The sequence below is a fragment of the Lepidothrix coronata genome, unplaced genomic scaffold, assembly GCF_001604755.1.
Source record: "Lepidothrix coronata isolate B3197 unplaced genomic scaffold, Lepidothrix_coronata-1.0 Scaffold14, whole genome shotgun sequence".
Classification (NCBI taxonomy): domain Eukaryota; kingdom Metazoa; phylum Chordata; class Aves; order Passeriformes; family Pipridae; genus Lepidothrix; species Lepidothrix coronata.
In genome coordinates, this window is record NW_016690194.1 from 8,608,583 (window position 1) to 8,629,243 (window position 20,661).

The window sequence follows — 20,661 nt, forward strand, 5'->3', positions numbered from 1 at the left end:
TAGGAACATTTGGAAATCTGTGTGTACAAACTGTGTGACCATCTGCTTGTTTAACTTATATGAGAAGACACTAATTATATGAGAAAAGAGTCAATTTGCTGCCTGAGAAATCATGAAAATGTGTGAGCATCACAGATATACAATGTCGGCTTGTATTTCAGAGAAGCATTTTAGGCAGCATACGTCTGGAGGGACAGATATGCCGCAAGTCCACTGCAACCATGAGAGGTCATTCACTAGTCTTGCCTATTAGATTCTGTGGAGTTCAAAAAACACTTAGCTACATCTTTTCAGCTACATCTTTCTTTACATAGGGCTCTTTTCCTCTTTTTCCACTCTCTGGGCTGCTCCATCACCTCACAAGACAGGACTACAAATAATAACTTTGATTTTCTTGATGCTTTAGTGCTTGACTGTCATTTACTGTAAATCCTCCCCAAAACCATAGAGAGAAACACTCACTGCTCCATCTACCTTAGAAGACAATGCTATATTCAGATCCCAGCAGAGGAAACAGGTATTTCAGATACTCCTGATTTGGATATCTTTACATGTATTTAATAATAATTCAACAAATATTTATTCTTCAGTTTTCACTACCTCCTCTTAAACTCATGAAAAGGTAGTACTTATACACACCTGTGGATCTTTAAATATTTTCTGATTCAAATCCACAAGAAGATATTTCTGATGAGAAGACAATTTGCAGAGATGTAATGCAACATATAATCACTAAAATACAGATTGGTTTGAGATTGGCAAAATTAACAGTGCAGATTTACTGGTTTGTACTGTAACTATGCCAAAAAGATTGACAGCCTCTCTTCCGTCTCAGACAACAGATTGAAGCACCCAACCAACTGCTGTCAAGATTTTGAGACTTCATGTTTTACTCCTTGAATAGTGATGAAGATATATTATTCCCTTCCAAAGAATCTTAGATTTATAAACCAATTATTGCTACATTATTCAGTATCTGCATTTCAGTTTTACGATTTCCAGATTTGATCATCATAAGAGTAGCATAAGTTTCTAAAGGCAGAAATGTTTATAATGACTTTTAGGACTTATTTTTAGCAATCAAGCATTTTAATTGTTATATTATCAGCTATTTTTAAGCATCTAATGCATTTAAGATACAGGAGCCTGTCTAAGTTCTATGTGGACTATACTCAAGCCTCAAAGGACTGGAGCACAGGTCCTTATTCCTCTAGAACAGAGTGAGAGTTCAGACTTTATAGAGAGAGTCAGCACAGAAGAAACCATGTAGTTGTGTCTAGGCCAGAACTATAGGCTCTACAAGACTATTTTACATCTACCTAAGCAGAGAGGTCATCTTAGCTATTTTGTAAAGTGCAGTTACACAAGTTCTCTCCTGTAACCCAATGCAACTTCTGCTTGGCAAATCATCAGTGGTATTCCTGACATGGGAATGCTCCCATATTGGGCAGATGTTCTACCTCTTATAGCTCTGGTGGTGAAAAATGAACAGGCAGCCTGAGGCAGTGTCAGGAACAAATGTATCACATCCTGTCTCTCTGATCCACTTGCTGTGTGTTTCATTAAGAAATGCACATCTGCTGCATGCAGACTGAGAGCAATGAAATTGCAAACATATTCTGAAACAACAGTGGAGATCTTTCTTGATCCATGGTTTGAGGTGCATAAGCCACTTCCCTGAAATAAACCTCACCTCACTCTTCATTTCACAGGCACATCCATGAAGGAGGTTCTGCCAGAACACAGTGGTGGTTAGAAATCTGACTAATTCTGCCTCCTGCAGTTTCCAGTATTTTCTGAAGATCCAGCAGTGTTCCTGCAGAGGAGTTTGTCAGACAGTTACAGAGCAGACTGCCCTCAGTGGGGAGAATGGATGAATTATTCAAGGCCTATCACAGTACATATGTGTCCATGATCTCTCCTCTAATGGTGAAGAGCAAAACGCCAATGAGAGCAGATATCTCTTAACTGCCATGAAAACTGTGTGCAGGATGTAAGGAGCCAGAGAGCTCCCAAAATCTGGCTGATCTGCCTGTGCTCTGGCTGCTGAAGTATAGTCCTGATGCGACAGCACCTGGCAGAAGGTGGTTTAATTGCACACTAAGCTGCAATTAAATGCAGGATGGTTGTAAAATGTGCATTTGGACAATTATAGGCACAGAGAACTGTGGAATTGCCATGTGTTGCAGGGGAGTCCTTTGCACTGCACAACATTTGCAGGGAAGGGGCTGTGAGCACATCCCAGGGGTGGGATGGTGCCAGTGTTCATTTGCGCAGAAGAAGGAGGCAGGCAGAAAATGCACCTGTGATAACAGGGTCTGACTCCAAGAAGGTAAAAGGCAAAACAGGATGTTGTACGTGCCCATACACTTGTTTTGCAGAGTGAATTATCATAACAATGTAAAATTTTCGCTGGGGAGGAGCTGTCATAGTGGATAATGCAACTTCAGCAATGTACTTCTGACCTGACAGATTGTCTTTTGGTTTTGTTTTTCCTGTGGTTTTGTTATTCCTCTTTTTTCTTTTTATTACTTTTTTTAATTGTTTTTATTTTTTAAAGACTCTTGAGGTACTCAAAAGTGCGTGAGAATTTATTAAAGACAGAATTATATTTCAATTAATGCTTCCTTAGGATGTCTGATTAATGAAATGCAACAGCACAGCCAACAGTTTGTACTCATATGGAGTGTAAACAACGACAAGGTAATAAAAGTAAAAAAAAAAAACAACAACTTGTCATTTGAATTCCCTCCTATCTCATTCTGAAAAATAAAATTAAATAAATGCATAAGATAAACATGCTCAGTTTTTACCAATTGAGCAACAAAGGGCAGTAACAGACTGGGAGGAGGGAAAAACTGATGTATTATTATTATGTCTTTGTTAAATGTGAATCCTACAAGAGCTCTTTCCATGATTTTTTCACATGCAATGTGTGGAGTTATAGATATGCCCTTCCTGCATTTTTGCTGCACTTTTCATACCTGAAGGAATACCTGTGTTTTATGTTTGGTGAGGTTCTGATCTGACCTTGCCTACCAAGCTCATGGGGCAGAGAGGAGGTTGCAGACGCAAGTTTTCCATGTCAGGAAGCTGCTCCATCACCTCCCCATGTTGAATTGGTTTTTTATATCGCACCTTTCTGTCATGCTGCCTCATGGAAACAATATACCAGTAATAGCTCACCTTTTTCATCCACCTGATGTTCTCAAGAAGCATTTGTTTTGCTGAGAAACTCCTTCTAACATTCCAGCATTTGGATACTGATTAATTTTTCTTTTGTCTTGATCATTCCCACATCTCTTGCTGGCAGGTGGTAGGGCTTCCACCTGGGCAAGATGTCCCTGAAAGAAAAAAATGTTGTTTATTCTTCTGCCTATGAAGAGGAAGTATGAAGTATCTTATATCCTCCCTAAATGGTCCTCAGAGAATATTTACTTTTTAGCTTTGGTGCAAGAAAACACATTCAGGGGGAAAAATATCATTTATTACTGGACCCACATTTGCAAACACTTTTGTATTATCATATATTTAGCAACAATCTTTGCTTTGTGGCTTTCCAGAGATGTGTCAAAATACACTGGGTGTTTTTGCATTGCAAGAAAGCCATATGTGTTGCACAGCAACATCAGAGAAACATTTTGTTTGCACACTGTGGTATCTGCACACCGGAAATAAATAAAGAATGAAGATTAGCCTGTCAGTCCTTCCTGCTACCCCATGAGCCTGCTTTTTCTTCTTTTGAAAACAAGGAAACAGAGGAAGAAAGCAGTCTCCTTCCCTTCCCAGCACTGCATCACAGAAGAACCTTAAAGTTATAATAACTTAAAAAAAAAAAAAAAAAGCCTATTTTACCATGAGTAGAAGAAAGTCTTATATCCTATGTCATTCTTTTAAGACTTTTTACAAGCCATTAGGTTGGCCCAAAAGTCCACCTGGAGCCCTGATAATAAGCACTGGGAATCATAACTCGCAAATTAGTAATTTCACCACCTGACCATAAAGTAGCTATAATCAAACAGCCACAGAAAATTACCTTTTTCTTGAATAAGGATCACTTCTAAAAGCTTTTTTCTTGGTACAAACATTCATTCTTGCCCTAAGGATTACGGACACCCTTGTTGGAGCTCTCAGAATTAGTTTTTATCTTACAGAGAAGGTGTGACTATATCCCCAGCTCTGTGATGAGCATCTTGGCTTGTTACCAGCCTTTCACTACAAGTTTTTCTGAATTATATTTTACTACATTTTTTCAGCTGGTGCCAGCAAGTGCCACAGGATTTCCAGAGGTTGGACAGTAATTTCTATCATGCTGGCAGGGCTGCATAAGCTGTTTTCTTGCTGCTGAGGGGACATCTGGGATGAAACCCTGGGCCTGCCTTGGGTGGTATTTAAATGCCCTGAGACTGGATATTGGTACAAAGAGGGAGGAAGGTTTCAAGCCATAGAATCTGATTTATTTGCTCCTTCTGAATGAGGAGCATTGAGCTGAAAATTGCTGCAGAATAGTTTAAAAATATAAGGGGTTTCATTAAACATATCATTTAGAGTTACCTATGTTTTTGCTTTTCATATCAAATAATTGCCTTAAGTATTATATCTTGATTTAAAAGATGTGAGCTCCTCACTGTCAGTATTCTGATTATCAGATATTCAGATTAGCTGAATCATGAGCATCTAGCACATTTCTATTTAGTTCATTTCTGTCCTTTATCTTCTGGAATTTATTCCAGGTTCACAAGTAGAATGAACATTTTATCCCACCAGAGTGTTTACTGAACTATAACATGAACAGCCACACATAGTCTAGCTGTCAATGAATGAATTTCATTTTTCTACCCTCTCTTCTGTACTTTTTTGACATGAAATTCATTATTTGATCTTCAAGTCTCCCTACTGTACTGGATGCAAAAGTCAGCTTTTCCATGCCCCTTTTTATGCTTCTACAACCTCCCTCTATTGCCTATCTCCATTGCATTGTCTAGAATGCAATTGATGAGTACTTGTCCAGTTATCCACAAAGAACCCTGTATATTCAAGAATCTCCAAAGCCTCATGGAGGCAGTTATTTAATCAAAGGTCTGGAACACAAAGCTTTTTCCATGACCAAGGGGAAGCAGTCGTAAAAATGTATTTGGAAATCCTGCCTAAATTCATAAGTGGAGATTTGAGCATCAAAGAAATACATATTATTGAGACAAGGTAATATACTTTCTAACTGAAGACATACATTTCTAAAACAAAATTAGTCCAATTATAATGGCATGATTGAGAGTGGACAAGTGAATGAAGAAGGAATCTGTCACTTTACTAGTGAGGCAAAAAGTGACTTTTAAGCACTAGGGACATTTTTGAGGACTTGGATATAAACCTCAAGAGATAAACACCTTTGAGCTTTCCTTTAGAGATGGACAACCAATTTCCCCTCTTCTAAGAGAAAAAAAAGTACCTTTTCCCTCAGAAGGATCATGTGCAGTCCCTTTAGTACATAATATACCATTTTCCCAATGAGTAAGAAAAAATAACAGCTTAAGAGAGAACTGTGGATTTTCCTGACTAATATGTATTTACTCTAAAATATGGGAGTACCTTCACAACAGAAAGGGATGCTTGCTAGAATATAGCCTTGTGTTTGCTTAGAGGTGGGATTTCAATCCAAAATTTCTGTACTGGGGTACTCTAGCACCAGTCTGTTTTGTAAATTCAGGGCTCTTCTTCTGCCTTTTGCACAGGACTGAACGTTCATGGAGCTTCTCCATCAGGTGAATCTCTTCAAGTTAAACAACAAAAGAAATATTTATTCACAACTCTTGTTCAAGTGTAAGCATGAATTAAGTGTGCAATTATCTCCAGGACACAATATCACTGTATCAAGTGCTCTTTATTTCAGGGCTTATAAGAGAATTGGGCACAGACCTTTTAGTACTGACTGTGGCAATAGGAAAAGGGGTGATGATTTTAAGCTAAAAGAGGGCAGACTCTCACTAGATATAAGGAAAAAGCATCTTATGAGGGTGTTGAAACATTGCCACAGGCTACTCAGAGAGGTGGTGGATGCCCCATCCCTGGACATATTCAAGGCCAGGTTGAACAGTGCTCTGAGCAACAGCGTTTAGTTAAAGACATCCCTGCTCATTGCAGGGAGTTGGACTAGATGACCGTTAAAGGTCCTATCCTATACAAAATATGCTATAATTAAAAGTACAATAAAAGCTTACTAAATTATATTTCTGGTCTTCCCTCAGCCACTCCTTCCAATAAGTAGTTGTGCCATGAGATATTAAAGGTGCTTTGCTGGAATGTATTTATAGAATTATGAAATTAACCTATAGTTTTTATAGGTACCTACAAAATGGTGCATAACTGTGAATTCCTAAGATATATTGCATTGACCAGTCAGGCGGATCATATTTAGGCTATTTGAGTGAGCAGCATTCAAATAATAGAGCACTGGAAAGAAATATTCGTATCTTAGAGATCTAACCGTTCAAACTCTGACCCACAACCCTCTTATTCTACTAAAAAAAATTATTATTTCCCTGTATTATATTATGTATTGGCTTGCAGGCCAGATGGTTTGGATGTGGGCTCACTAGAACAAGGTTCAGCAGTCAAGAAGTTCTGGTGGTTATTAAAATACTATTACTTAGGACATTACATTTCAGTGCCACAAAAGATGGTAAATAATAGTGCATTTGCCAGTCTAAGGTATAAATTCTAAACCAAGTCATTTGACTAGTAAGACAAAAATTTAAGCAAATTGCTCCTAAATGAATTAATGCAAATGTTCAGGTCTAACTGCTCTTAAGTTTTTGCTACAGGTAAATATGAAATAATAAAGGAATCCATAGAACTGCATTTTAAGAATTTTTGTTGAAAGCAGGGAAGGTGGCCAATGACATCAAGGCTTAATCTCTGTTTCTGCACGTTTGGTTTTTTTATAATTTGATACATAAATTACAAATGTTTTATTTATTTTTTCCCTAACTTCATTATGTCTCCTTCTGTACACATTCTAAATCTCTAACAATCTCATAACAAATTTCATATCAACTGCTAAATGAGTTCTATTCTATGATAACAGAAATAATACTCAGTCTGTATTTTGGGTAACCATGAAATGTAATGTGTATGCTTTTAACAGTGTATATATTTGCTCTATCAGCTGCAATAGTCTTTATATTGAATCAATATATCATCAAATAGGATGTATACTACAAATTAATTTTTTCTTTAGCAATTGTTAGGTTACTGTAAGGTATCATCTTTCACCACATTTATCTTTCGTGAATTTACATACTGCTCACATTCAGATATTAGTGTTTTTATAAAAGAATTTATGTTACTCACACTCTGTGTTTCTAGTTTGTTCCCCATAGGAAATATTGCAAATTTAAATACATCATAAAAGAAAAGCTTAATGTTGTAAAATACTCAAATAGTTTATGTCAGAAAATAAGAATTTGTCAAATGAGCCTGAAAAGATTTGTGAAATAGAGATGTAGCATGATGAACTGATTTGAATTTCTACTGGCAAATGCTTGACTCAAAATCAAGATGTTTTTTCTTCTCTGATGTAATGAAACACAGTGTCCATATTTTATTTTATTCGACAGGCCAGAGAAAATAATGATTAGTGTGTGGCAACACAGAGTTTGTTAAATGATAAAGGACAATATGTAAAACAGTATGTTCTATCTTCAGGTAGTGAAGCAAATAAATGTTTTTATAAAAATTGTAGAAAAGGCCACTTGCTACTAGGAAAAATGCAAAATTAAAAGTAATGCTTAACAGGAAATTTTAATTGTGAAACATTTGGAAGGGGACTAGGTTAAAAGTAAATGTAATAATCTTGTTGTCAGGTTTAATAAAGTTTTTTCAATCCTAACTAAATGATGTAAGAAAATCCTGGTTTTTGATTGGGAAAAGTCTGAAGATTAAATCCTGCACTAAGATTAGGGTTCATTCATGCAAACACTAGACATTTTTATGCTAATCCTCATCCTCACACTGACCCAGAAAACCCTGTTTGTACATTCTTTACCCTGAGAGTGCGCAGATAACCTTTGAAGGTTGAAGAATTATAAGTGTACGTACTATTCTGCGAAGAGCACTGAGGGATTCGTACAGTCTCCTGGTGCAGAAGGCTCTGAGCCTCTGTTGAGGTTCAACACTGGCCAGTATCTGAGTCCTACCAGTCATCGCCACTGGGAGGGGGGAGACCTTCAATGGGTGGAAGGAAGAAAACTCATGGCTTGAGATAAAAGGCATTTTAACAGCACAAAACTGTGCTTGCAAGTATAATGGCTACTTGGGAAGGCAAACACTTCAACTCTTAATGCCCCCCTTTTCTCCTTCCTCCAGGTTTTATTCCTGAGCACAGAGAATCACAGAATGGTTTGGGTTGGAAGGGACCTTCCACAATCCCAGGTTGCTCCAAACCCCATCCAACCTGGCCTTGAACACTTCCAAGGATGGGGCAGCCACAGCTTCTCTGGACAACCTGTGCCAGGGCCTCACCACCCTCACAGTAAAAAATTTCTTCGTAATATCTAATATAAATCTCCCATCTGTCAGTTTAAAACTGCTACCTCTCCCTATAACTACACTCTCTGATAGAGTCCCTCTTTTCTGTAGGCCCTCTTTAAGTACTGAAAGGATACAGGCCTTCCTGGAGCCTTCTCTTCTCCCGGCCAAACACCCCCAGCTCTCCCAGTGTGTCTCCAGAGCAGAGAAGCAGAAAAGATATTTGCAAGACTGATGTCAAAGTCAAGGACACAAGATGTGTAGACACATTCATTTTACTAGTGGAGCAAACCTAGGGAATCGAGAATAGTAAATTCTTCATTTTCTCTGTTTTTGACATTAGGGTGGTACAAATGATTGATATTTGGTTTGTTATTCATTTAAAACAATAAATCAAGGTGGTGTTTTTAGAGGTACACAAAAAAAAGGAGAATTAAAATCATAAAACAGTCATAGACATAACACCCACCTCACATCATATATACAGTCAATGGTTATATCACTGTTTTTAAATATGGAAAACATGAAATCAAATTATCTATTTGATACACCTGCAATCAGTCCTCAAACTTAGAGTATTCTGTGTTGAATTTCAATAATGCAACCTTATGTCTTTAAGATGAAAGCTGTACTGGTCACACAGCCTTAAGCATGTTCTATTTCACTCAGTTACAAATTATGATTCTTGGGAGAGAAGGAATGGGGTAATATTTGATAATTTCTCAAATGTAGAATGAGATCAGATAACACAGGCCTTTAGCCTAATATAAAATGTTAAAATCTACTTAACTAGATTCTGGTATTGATATTGAAAAAGAATTGTTACTACTATGTAGGAATTTAAAATAAGTCAGATTCTGTTATAAAAATCTTTATTTTTCTCTGTTGACTACAAAGTGAATATTGATGACTAACTCTGTGTCCAAATCTATATCACAGATGGTACAGGTGAGTGAAACATGCCCCAGCCTGGGGACCAGGCTTGTACACAAAGAAATCTCTTCCATTCCTTCCACAAAATAACCTGTTTTCTGAACACTCCTTATTCAGTGAACAATCAAAAATCTCAGACGTGGTTTCATGTCATGTATAGCCCACTGTGTAATTTTGGCCATTTTCTCCCTGGCAGCAGAAAAATATGAAGACAAGTTCTGTCCTGTTTCTTGCAGCAATTAAATCAGAGCTTTGCTTTCCCGTAAGTCAACAGGACAGAAGGCAGTTTATTATATACATTTTGTTGTAGACATACCAAGCCACTTCCTATTCAAACTTTCATGGTGAACCTGCATGATGTTGTTTCACACAAGTTGTTTTACTTACTGTTTAATCTGCAACGGAATGAGTAGAATAAATCAACATATGAAAACAGGACTGCATTTTGTTGCACACATAGCCAATACTAACAAATACTGTGGAGCAACCATAGGCTAGGATTTTATTATCAGCTTATAAACAAAGTAAGGATCGTGTTACTTAAATAAATGGACTGCCTTAGAGCATTCAGATCAGTCAAGTGAATCTATTGAGTATAAATCATAGTATTGTCCTTCTTCAGAGATACCTTTCTGTGAACTGTGTTGGAATTTTATTGGAAACCTGTATAATATCATGGATCTAACTATCATGGATTTTATTTGAGGCTGATTTTTTTTTCAGAAGAGAATAATGGTTAATATATTTAATATATATAAGTTTCTATAGGCAAAGACCCATATCCCAACCAAACTTTGAAACTTTAGGCAGCTATCTCTAAAATTTACTCTCCAAAACCATAATTTCAGGTGCCATCTAACACAGATTCTGGCAAATCCAGATTTGATGGGACAATGTTTAACCTACCATTTTTGTGTCTTGGACTTTGTTTTGTTTGGAGAGGTCCAGAAGTTACTGTCCTGGACACTATTTTCTTTGTCCTCAGCCTTCTGAAATATCCTGTTATTGGGGCAAAATAAAAAGGACACTTCAAAATGTAGCTATGGGATCTCTAGGTATTCATAGTGCTGGGATTCTTGAAGAGGAGTTCCTTCCTAAAATATATTGTGATCCTGAGGCTGGGCCCATATTCATATGATGCCTCAGTTTCACTCTGGAAATGGATTTATTTTTTCCCTCAAGGTTTGGGTGGTCAAATTCATATTTCCACCCACCACCCTGTAGTTTTGGGTAGCTGAATGACCTCCACCCTTGGTGAAATTTACTCACTCTGCAGAAAGAAAAGATGATCCAGTGGATACCATCAGGATGGGTGAGAAGTTATCTCTGTAAATATGTTCTTTGAAAATTCATCCTAAAAACAAAAAAAAAAGATGCCAATCAGAAAAAAATTATACTTTCACAACCACAGGACTGTAGATTATGGCCAAAATGCAGCTCTGATCTGACCTTGTCTGTGATCACTCACTTCAATTAAGCCATTCCAAATTAATTAATTATGCCATTTACACAGCAACTGTGCCATGAAGGGGCCGTTTAAATTCATCCATCTTCAGGGTGGAAACCAAGGTCATATTCATGGATGAGCATACCTTGATTTTCTAACTTGTCTTTGATAGGGATTTAAAGTATACCACATATGTTCTTAGACACTCCCTCCAATTAGTACTCATAAAAAAGAACTCCACTTCTTGATGACTGTCAGATGACAACAATAGTATGTAGCCTATATTTTTGTTAATAAAATAAAAATCACATGAATAAAAAGCCCTTCGAGTTATCAAGGCAGTAGAAATCATCTATTGTAAGAAACAAATAAAATTCACACTTTCAAGGTGAAATATGTAAAATAATTTTTGCTGTTGAAAACAAAGGCCATTTTTCAGGCTGTTCAGAAAATGAGTTAAAAAAACTGGCCGAAGGGATCTGAAATGCCTGGAAACTGTCTACACAGACCTCAATAGAGTTTTTAGGCAGAGTGCTGGATGAAAAAAAACCAGCAGCTGTGAAAAACAAGAATTTTATTTTTCTAAAGTGCTAAACAACTTTGGCTTGGCTTTTTTCTGGTGCTACAAAGGAGCTGACCACACTGTGAATAAAATCAGCACTAGCAAAGTCTTCTAAAGGAAATTATCTCATTCTTCCTTCCTTTCATTTTTTTTAAGAAAAGGTTACTATGCAGCTCAGATGAATACAGTTAAATCCCAAGATATGACATTGTTTCAATGTCCCCATTAATTTAACTCAGTAAGGCATTCAACACAGGAATATATTCAATTTAATTCTTTTATAGATCTTTACATCCCTCAAAATGCTATTTTGTGGGGGCTTTTTTCTTTTTTCAAAGCACTGTGAATGTCTTTGTAAACATAAATTGAGGTAGTAGATGTACACACCAAAGTTTCTTTGCAATTTTCATGGTCTGGGCTTTTTTGAAGTCTCAGGTTGTTATACTGAATAAGAGTGTTTAAGGTCATGTGATATTAGTGATTTGTTGAAAAATATTAGTTGCAAAACTTTTTCTTGAAACTCTGGTGGTTTTGATTTTGTCTTTTGTTTAAAGCTGGCAGATAATTCCAGAGAGAACTTAGCTAGCCCAATGAATTCTTTCACAAACTAGTCAGCTTCTTTCAAAAACAGCTGAACAATTTTCTTTCACTATTTTTATCACGAAAATAAATAAACAAACAATGAAAAACAACAGAAGACCCCCACAGACAATAAAGCAACTGAATTATTTCAGTTATTAAAGGCCTGTGAAGGAAACACATCTTCATAAAGTGAAGATTGGTAGAAAACTTCATATAACAAATAGAACAAATTCAAGTAAACTACAGCCTGGAAAGAGTAAATTGATTTTTTTTATATGTATTTCATTATTATAAGAAAGAAGAACCTATCAAGCCCACACAACTGGTTAAAGAAATTTTACACTCTTTTACTTTCATTGAAAAAGTTTTATTCTTGAGTCGTTATTCTTCATATATTCTCTGATGTAGTATATAGAGAGGACAAAATATTAATATAGGGGACAGACAAAGGTAACAGAAATTCGCTGGATTTTAGACTATGTGCCTTACAAATGCGGCCTTAATAGTTATACTTAAGCCTCTTGGATTTTTTTTAACAATACAATTGATTAATCACTTCCAGAAATGTACATTCCAGCAGGAGAAAGTATTATGTTTACAAGGATAAGTCACAGTTAGTGAGATTAAATATTTAGAAAATTACATTCTTTGTTTATTATTTCTGTGAAAAATTTTGCTTGCTAAATAAAGGTCTTCTGCATTACTCTTGTCTTTCACTAAGTAAGTTTAAGTAACATGGACAGAGTTAATAATTTGGATATTTCAGGTCCGTTACTCAAGTTAGCTCAACCAAAGCCTAAGATGTATGTGCAGACACATCCTGAGTGTGAAGTCAGAGAGGCTGCAGGGTTCATAATTCTACATATAAACAATTAAATTCCCAAAATGGCAAAATCTTCTAAGATAAAGTCTTCTAAGATTGAATTTTCAAATTAATATTGGGGGAAAAAAAAAGACACATAAAAGCCTCCTACTGCAATGAGGATAGAAACACATTAGGACACAGAAAGAAGCAATCTTGCAACCATAAAAACAGTACTTTATGACTTGCAATTATTCTTACATGACATGAACAGTCAAACATTCATTTATTTGCTATTTTTTGTCTGATTTTTTTTTCCATGAACGGTACAGCTGTGGCTGTTTCGGTTTGCAACATGGATTGCAGAGAGTATTTGACTTCCATTACTGACAGCAGTTATCTCAAATACTAGTTTGCTGTGGAAATAGAGGGGACTATAAATTCATTTTTATAAACTTTCTGAGTCAGTTCCTTAATATTCTCTTTCAATTACCTTCTCAGAGATATTTTTTTTTTTTAATAATTGCAAACGGGATGGTGACAGATAAAGATCTTTAGAAGCTATTTTAATTTTAAAATAGAAGTGGCACATTTTTCAATAGCTGTGTTTTCTCTTACAATGAATGACAATGGCTATATATATAATGAGTTTTTCCTACAGTTTAAGCTGTTGAATGACTCTAGACTGCTTCACTAATTTGAATAGACTTTTTCTAGATAATTAATCTCACATGAATCAGATTAGAAAGAATAAGAGAAGCATTGCACTGAATAAGAGAAGCATTGCACCCAAATCACCTCCAATTAATAGCAAGTAAAATAAATGGATTGTAATACCACGTTATTGTAGCAACCAGTGAGGAACATTAAATAAATAAATACACTGCATAACCGATGTAAAGATATGAAAAAAACTGATGACTTTTGACATCTCAACGTGTAATTAAATAATATTTTCTAACTATTAAGTTATTTGGTCCCGTTAAAGAAACGTGTTGCTCTCAAGAACAAAAGGAGATTTGAGATACACACACACACACACACACACATATATATACACGCACGTAACTCTTCAGACCTGCTAAGAACAATCTCCCCTTCTTAAGTTTAGTGTATAGTGAAGAGGAAAAGGAGTAAAAACACTTATCAAAACTATCCCCAAGAAACTGCAGCCGTGAATCACAGAAGAATTCATCTGCAGTAAGAAACAGAGTCATCATGAAGTTATGGAGTTTAATATACCCAATTTGTCTCAATTTGCAGACCAAAACTACTCATTTTATTGACTTACAGAGGGAAAGTAAGATAGTAGTGCTGCAAATAGAGAATCTTTTTGCTTGTGCACCTTTAACAAACTTGATCTTTGTTTTCTCTTCTCCTAAAAAATTCAAATGACAACTTGTGGAAAAACTGAGGAATTTAATGCAGAAATTGGGACAGGCAGCACAGTAATAAAAAACTGTGTCACTTCTTTTGCAAACAAGATTATATATTAGGACAAGTAGAAATCAATATTTCTCTACTTCTCTATCAGCAAAACCTATTCTCTCTGAAGAAGTATGTTGCGGCCAGAGATAAATTAAGAGGTCACAATCCAGTGAAGAGGTACAAGTCAAAGACTGATTATTTTCATATAAAGTCCAAATTTACAGAGTAGTGAAGTGCAGCAGCACATCCTGCAGAACAGAGTGTTTATGTATGTGACTTCAGAGAACATATGGACACCAGTGCTTCACTCTAATAGAGATATAATTTTTATACTGCCTCAATATAAATAAATTATATTGTAAATATGAACTGTATAGGGCACAACCTTACTCAGGCACTGGTACATGATTGACGACAGAACACAGCTCTTATCACTCTGCCCTGATGCCAGACATGATTTTTGAGGCATCTCTTGCCCAGGGCCAGAGTGTAAGATTTCAGGGTAGAATGAAACATACAACAAGAAGAAATCTAAACCCACCTTTTTCTGTATCCGACCCCTGTAATAAAAAATTTCCATACACCGTAGAAAATACAGTTTTGTCAGACAGTCAGCATAGCTTTTCTTTTGAAGTCTAATTAATTATACAGCAGCAGCAAGGATATTTTACCCCATACATTAACATGCAGTCCCAGAAATTGTATCTCTTAGAAATGAAACTCAGGTTTTCCAAGTATGCACTGGGTTTGGGAATATCAAAACTGTGTCCAAAACTTCAAGATGGGGAGTTGTCCAGGTTTCTGTCAATAGTCTTTGCTACCTTAGATATGTAATAGAAAACTAAGAGCTTTAAATTGAAACTGTCATGCTTGTTCAGTGAATTAGTATGGGTAGAAGAGTAAAGAACTCAGAACTTCATTATGAGCACTATGCCTAATGTGGAATGACTGTTCTTCCAGCCCTAGATTATTTCCTCCTTAATAAGCAGAATTGTTTCTTCATTATAATGTTTCTCAAATGAGACCTCAGTCCTTTAAATTTGATTCTCAGAGCAGAGAGTTATTTCCCCTTAACTAAGAATACTGTGAATAAAAGTGTGACTTCTGCAAGCCTATCCTACAGGAATAAAATTTGAAGTTCATGTAAGCCATTCCACACAAAACTGTGTTAGAGAACTGACAGCATGCTTTAATAAGCTTTGAAAAAAATCACAGGGAAAAGTAAACACAATAAATTATTTTGGGACAATACAAGGCACCAATCTCTAAGTAATATCAGTAAAAATGAGGCTATATCAAGGGAAAATAAGTTCTTTAAGAATACTCCCCCTCTTTTTGTTCTTTCCTTCCTTCCTTCCTGCTCCCCCTCCCTCCTTTTTTCCCTGGGAGCAATTTAAAGATTTAATTGTGTGCCATTTTTCCATGAAACAGTAAATTATGTTCTGAGTGAACTCAAGTTTCAAGGCAAGGGAAATGTGCACATTTTAAATGAGACAACTTAAAATTTGTCTGTAATACTATCTCATGTCATTGCTTATTGCAGCTGAGTCTAAAATTTAGGTTTCTTGAAAGAATATAGACTAATATGAAGAATAATAACTAATAGTAACTAATCCAGAATATCTGTTAATATCTCCATGTTAATATGTCTGCTACTCTCTGACACATAATACAGTGATTACCAACTTGCTGTCTTTAGACCCCCCCAGAGTCCTTCTCATTGCTTCAGAAGTATATGAAAGTATATGAAAATTTACAAGGGAAGCTAGAAGACAGCTATGCATCTATATAAAAAACCCAAGAGATTCAGAAACTGCTAGAGGTTTAAAACTGTACCAAAACAGTTGAAATTGCCTAAAACTCTTGAGTTTTACATAGTTTTCCTCATTTCTGTTCGCATAACTTGACATCATTGGTCTAGTATTTTATAGCTACAAATGTTTGACTGCTCCTTTGAAGGATTTTTTGTCCATTATGACTGTGGAATATCAGGGATTATTTGAAGTCACCACACATACTGTGATTTAAAGTCTCAGCTTAACCTTATTGATAATTTTGTTGTGTAGTTAAGTTCATTACAGAGAACTGAACCTTCGATTCAAACTCTGCCTGACCTGTACACTCTCCTTGTCTTTAAATAATGCCATGAGTTACTAAGGAGCAAACTCCTTATCTTCCGAGACACATGTGGAATAATTAATTCAGCACTGTCAGTAAAGCCCAGGTTAAGTGTGAGGAAATGATAAAATGAAGCACAGAAAACATACTTTTCTATCATGCCACTTTGATAAGTAATCCATAAAATAACAAATATGAGATCCTGTAAGGCTTGTGTGGAAGCACAGAATCACAAAATTATTAACATTGGAAAAGACCTTCAAGGTCACTGTGTCCGACAGTTAATCCAGCACCACTGTGTTTACCTCTAAACCGTGACCCCAAGTGCCATATCCCCATGGGTTTTGAACACTTTTGGGGATGGCAATTCCACCACTTCCCTGGGCAGCCTGGGCAGCCTGTTCCATTGCCTGACCACCCTTTTAGGGAAGCAATTTGTCCTAGTATCCAGTCTAAACCTCTCCTGGTGCAACTTCCCCAGAACATACTGAGACAAAGCTGAAGGTGTATCATAGTGGTCAAGCTCTTTTGCCTGTGCTGATCACAGTGGTCTCAAGAGAATTGTGGATATCCAGCTCAGGATATTTGAAAAGCTTTTCAGTTAAAACTGAGAGTCAGGAATCTGCTAATCAAAGTATCTGTGCATGTACGTTATTGCCCCAGACTGACTTTGCTGCCTGCAAGGATGTGTAGCTGCAGCAAAAACTTCCACCATACAGCTGCAGGACTAGTTTACTTTGTTCTAGTTTACTTTGGCTGAATACCAAGCACCCAATTTGTTATGATTTCTAGGATTCCAGGGCGATTTGAGTTTCCAATTCGGGCATCCTGTGTAATCAAAGCAATCCACTTGCTTCATGTAGCATCAGTAGCATGATGGATAGAGGGCACCTCTCCTTTGAACATCCAGCTCAGCACCAGTAGCTGGGGTGCTAGGAGGAGCTGTGTTTCTGTGCCAATCACCTCTGAGGCTGCTTGTATTCCTTCATAAGCCGCTGGGATTTTCTTCTCTGTGGAGGTGTAGTTGGCTTCAGATCCTCTGTAGCTTTGGCTCCAGAAACCGAGTGGTTGGCCTCAGGTCTTACCAGGCACTTTCTGCCAAAGGCTCCAGGAGGGACCATTATCCCCAGCTGCAGAATAAAGCACATTTTTTGTATTTGGTTCTGTCCTGACTGGTCCAAGGGCCACGGTGTATGCAAACTCCTGTTTAATCTGTTTAAAGGCTTGCTGTCATTCAGGATCCCATTGGAAATCATTCTTCTTACCGGTCACTAAGTAAAGAGGGCTCATGATTTGCCTGTATTTAGGAATATGCATTCTCCAAAAACCTATGGCCCCCATGAACACTTGTGTTTCCTTCTTGTTAGTTGGTGGAGCCATCGCTATGATCTTGTTGATGACTTTCATTGGAATTTGACAGCGTCCATCTTGCCATTTCACCTCTAAAAATTAGATCTCTTTGACAGGTCTCTTGACTTTACTCATTTTGATGGCGAAACCAGCTTTGAGGAGAATCTAGATAATTTCCTTTTCCTTTTTCAAATATTTCCTCTGCTGTGTCCCCCCATACAATAATGTCATCAATATATTATATGTGTTCTGGAGCCTCACCCTTCTCTAGTGTAGCCTGAATCAGTCCGTGGCAAATAGTGGGACTGTGTTTCCACCCGTGGGTCAGACCGTTCCAGGTGTACTGCATGCCCCTTCATGTGAAAGTGAACTCTGGCCTGCACTCTGCTGCTAAAGGGATGGAGAAGAATGCATTTGCAATATCAGTGGTGGCTTACCGTTTCTCTGCCTTGGACTCCAGTTCGTACTGGAGCTCCAACATGTCTGGCACAGCGACACTCAACATGGGGTGACTTCATTCAAGCCATGATAGTCCACAGGCAGTCTCCATCCTCCATCAGACTTACATACAGGCCAGATGGGGCTATTGAAAGGTGAGTGAGTCTTACTGACCACCCCTTGGCTCTCCAGCTCTTGGATCATTTTATGGATGGGGATCTTGGTTTGTTTGGTACTGTCATCTATGCACTATTGTAGTGGCCATTGGCACTTGTTGATCTTTGACTTGTAACAATCCCACAATGGAAGGATCTTCTGATAAGCCAGGCAGGGTAGATAATTGTCTAAATTTCTCTGTAGCCACTGTGGCTACACCAAAAGGCCATCGATAAGCCTTTGGGTCTTTGAAGTATCCTCTCCTGAGGTAATCAATGCCAAGGATGCAAGGGGCCTCTGGACCAGTCACAATGGGGTGCTTTTCCCATTTGTCTCCTGTTAAACTCACTTCAGCCTCTAGCACTGATAATTCTTCATGTCCCCCTGTCACCCCAGAAATCCAAATGAGCTCTGTGCTTTTATGCCCTGATGGCATCAAGGTGCACTGTGCACCAGTGTCTACTAAAGCTTTATATCTCTGCGGATCCGATGTGGCAGGCCATCGAACCCACACAGTTCAGTAAACCCTATCATCCCTTTCCTTCTCCTGGCCAAAGTCAGGGCCCCTCTATTGTTCTTGATCAGAGTATTCACTGTCTGATCCTTCATTGCCCAGTTAGAGGTTCCCTCACTGAGATCACAAGAATTGTCTTCGGTCTTTCTGCTTCTCGAAGGTCACTGATCTCTTTCCAGGGCCTCTGCAGCAACTATGTGGACAGCCTTCTTACTAAGTTTCTTCCCTCTCAGTTTTTGTACCCCGGCTTCAAGTTTATAGGTAGGTTCACCATCCCACTTCTTTGTGTATTCCCCCTGGTCACGCAGAAAGAACCATAGCTCACTATGTGGCCTGCTCCTGGGGTTTTCTTTCCTCCTGAGTTGGGCAGGAGGAGACCGAGACTGAGATCGGTTTCTTAGGCTGTTTTTGCGGCGATTCTCACATTCGGGGCATTTGTGAGGGCTCTCCATCCTCTCCCTAGTGTGTGTTCATTGGTGTCGGACATTGGAGCTTTCTCTGAAATCTAACTTGCTAGCCCAAGAGAGTGAGGAAGCTTCCACACCTTCTGCTATACTCCGTATGCAGGCACAGATCGTATCCACATTTGGTTCATTCATCCTTGGATGATATAGTGTTACCAGACAATTAACATATGATGCAGGGGCACCTTGAATTACTTTTCTCCACAAGGGCAGCATGCAAAGATCACACTCTGGATTTTGGTAGCGGGGGTTATCTGGGTCACTGTAAATCATTTCCAGCATGGCTAATTCCTGAAGGTATTGGATGCCTTCCTCTGCAGTAGTCCATCTTCTTGGAGAGCTCATTAGATCTTCTTTAAATGGGTACCTTTCTCTCACAGCAAAGAGGATCCGGGTCCAAAGACTGCGAATAAATCTCTCCCTTCCAATTTCCAGTTCAATTTCACAATCTCTGGCAATAGATCCTAGTTGCTGTGCTTCATGACCTTCTAACAGGTGACTTCTGGCCCCATAACCCAGCGTCGGAGCAGCCAGGTAAGAATTCGTTCCCCAGGCTGGCGGCTGTAATCTCTCTGCAGTTCCCGAAGTTCTGATGGGGTCAGGGACTGGGTAACTTTGCTCTCCTGTCTAGTTTCCTCTCTGCTTCTCTCACGTGGAAGTGGAGGTGGAAGCACCGGCTATTTGTCCTGTCTCCCTTTCTTCTCTTGGAGGCGCGAGTGGGGTAGATCCTTCTCCTTCTTCCTCCCTTAGTAATCACAGAGGTAGGTCTGTAGGTCTTGCAGACCTCCTTATCCATGTCTTCCTTTTCACTAAAGGGGCAATAGTGACTTCAGATGTTATGGTTTGGGTCCTTGTCTCAGTCATAGTCTTTTTAGAATATTGAACAGCAGCTTGGTAGGCACAGGCTAGGCCCCAGTATAGGGTGAGAAGTCGCTGGTTTTGATTGGGGTAGGCAAGGCATCCTTCCATCAAACGACATGTCAGTTTGTTGAGGTTGAATAATTGTGCTGGTGTGAAGTCCCAAGAAAGAGGGGGTGTTAGACGCCCTAAGAACCTGCCTAAATTCATCCACATCCTTTGCCATCCAGGAACTGACCCCTTTAGAGAACATCCTAGTAAAAATTCTCTCTCGAAGTTGGTTTTGTCCTGGCACAAGGCAACAAAAACCACACTACCTTCCCCACTGCCCATAATGTTTTAAGAGCATTGGTTAAAAGCAGTAATAAAGCCAAACAACTCAGGTACAGATTAGTAAGGATCGCGGGTGCTTTCATTACCAGGCCATCTATGTCAAAATCAAGAAGTGAAATAAGGTTGATTTCTTTCCCTTCTGTGTTTTTT